The sequence below is a fragment of the Dipodomys merriami genome, unplaced genomic scaffold (genome assembly GCF_024711535.1).
Source record: "Dipodomys merriami isolate MVZ:Mamm:240054 unplaced genomic scaffold, mDipMer1.0.p SCAF_86, whole genome shotgun sequence".
Taxonomy (NCBI): domain Eukaryota; kingdom Metazoa; phylum Chordata; class Mammalia; order Rodentia; family Heteromyidae; genus Dipodomys; species Dipodomys merriami.
This window is the reverse complement of record NW_027206468.1, coordinates 1142900-1145138: the sequence shown is the minus strand read 5'-3', so window position 1 is coordinate 1145138 and position 2239 is coordinate 1142900. Positions and strand designations below refer to the sequence as shown.

General features: G+C 31.4%; 1 pseudogene; it reads right to left on the bottom strand.

The window, feature by feature from the left end:
- Positions 1 to 407: 407 nt before the first annotated feature.
- Positions 408 to 504, bottom strand: LOC138820326 (U6 spliceosomal RNA; annotated as a pseudogene).
- Positions 505 to 2239: the final 1735 nt, after the last annotated feature.

Below are 2239 nucleotides of genomic sequence, written 5' to 3'. Positions count from 1 at the left end.
ATGATTTCTGCAGAGTTTGTGAAATTTTAATCAGAAATATTTTTAACTTATCTGTTTAAATGAATAGTACAGAAACTAAAGTATTTCTGGTGCTTGTCTGAAAAAGAATATTTTAAAATATTCTATGTTTGTATAATGTGTCCTTTCAGATTGTATTCCATATAGAAAGTTTTAGATTCCTTTTTTTCCTAGGTCCTAATATTATTTTTCTTTGGGATAAAATGAAAATGTTGTCTAATTTCAAAAGTTTTGTAAAGTTTATGGTATGTAAAAGCCTTTCTGAGGTGAAGATTTAATACACTGATGTCAAACTAAATTTAATTATATGAATTACGTGTGTTGTTACACTTGTTATTTTGTAATCAACTTTTTAATAACTGTTTTTCATTTCTTGCATCTGAAGAAAGAAAAATACGGAATACTTCACAAATTTTCATATCATCCTTGTGCAATTGCCATGTTAATCTCTGTATTGTAATTTGGGAATACCTGCTGCTGAAGCATGTAGTATCTTCCAAATTTAAGCAGTTCATGATGCAATCTTTATACAGACTTATATCTACGGTTGCCTACTTGTAATAAGGAAACTATATTGTTCCTCACAATGCTACTGATCTTATTTCCCTAAAATTCTGTGAATAGTGGAAAAAAATATATTGTTCATCTTAATGCTCACATTTGCAAATTTTTTTTTGTCAATGACAATTTTAAGTCTTTTTCATTTGGAATTTGATCATACTTTCAATAATTTATTGCTAGGTCCAAAGGTGATGGCTTTTTCATATACTAATTGATCCAACTGAATTAGCTTTGTGGAGCTAATGGATTCAAAGTAAGCCTTGCTTAAGAGCTACTTCTAACCTTCTGCAGTTGACATATTCCCAAGTGAGGTCTTACTGGCACAAATGTCTACCTGACCCTTTATTCTTCTTCCATGTAGGAACAGACCAATCAGAATATCTTACCCTGACACCATAGATTGTTTTACTTGAACAACACTAATCTTAGTTACAAGGGATCATAGAGAGATGAACAGTTCAGTCATAACTGTTCAGACTAGAAGGTATTTTATCAAAATATAATTGTTTATTATATCTAACATTTCACAAGTAACTAAAGCCAAGAAGGGGAAAAAAATTGATCATATTCGTGATTACTTAATATCCTGGCCTGTCTACCATCCTACCAGGCAGGAAGCAGGAGAAGTCCAGATGTTTCTTCTCATTATTAGGCCTTAAATTGGTAATGTTTTCATCACAGTGTTTTCTCTTGCCTACAGGCTGTAAATCTACAAATAGTAAAGCTTTAGGTCCAACTCTATCAAACACTGAGGTAGAGATAATGTAATAATACTTTAAAACAGAGTTGCCTTTGATACTGTAACCACAACAGAACAATTCAAAACATGTGTCTTTTTTCTTATAGTATATATAGTTATATATTTTATATTTATATGTGCTGATTTTATATTTCACACAATGAAACTTACTAGAATTAGTTGATAATTTCACAAATAAATTAAAATTTATTTATTCCAATAAATAGAATTGGAATATAAATAATTAGGTTTAAAATGTATATTAGAATATAAAAAGTATCAACGCAGTGTCTTTGGTATAAACTTGTGATACATTCAAACTGTTTTGGTTTTCTGAATTCACATGGTAAAAAACCAATTTTGTTTTCCTCTAATCTATAAGGGATTTTACTCTGCTTCTCTGTTTATTGTTTCAATTCACTGATTCCAAACTGTTTTTCTCCATATTTCTGACACATTCCTACTGATTATGCCCAAATTTTTCTGATAAGATGTCTAACAAATATTATTCTTCTGCACGACCCAATGATTCCTACGATCCCAGGTACCAGTTACCTGCATCATCAGATAACAAGGGCAAGACTTCTCACATAGGCCCATGCAACATACAACAATGTAATTGAAGACCCATTTCAATTTCTCATTTCCTATATTTCAGGGCCACAGTTCCTTGAGATGCAGGATTTAGCAGTAAGCAATTGTGAAATGCAAGGCAACTTAAAATGAAAGATGAGATCACAGATGGCCAGCCCATATTAGAGAACAAGTTCACAAGGTGTCATAAGATTATTTTTAATACCCCTCCCCTATGATTAATGAAAGATTTTAGTCCAGCATAAGTGGGCCAAAAATAGTTCCTGGAAGGATAGATCCATAATTGGTCTACCAAGATCCAGAAAAATTTACTTAGAGTTCAAATAT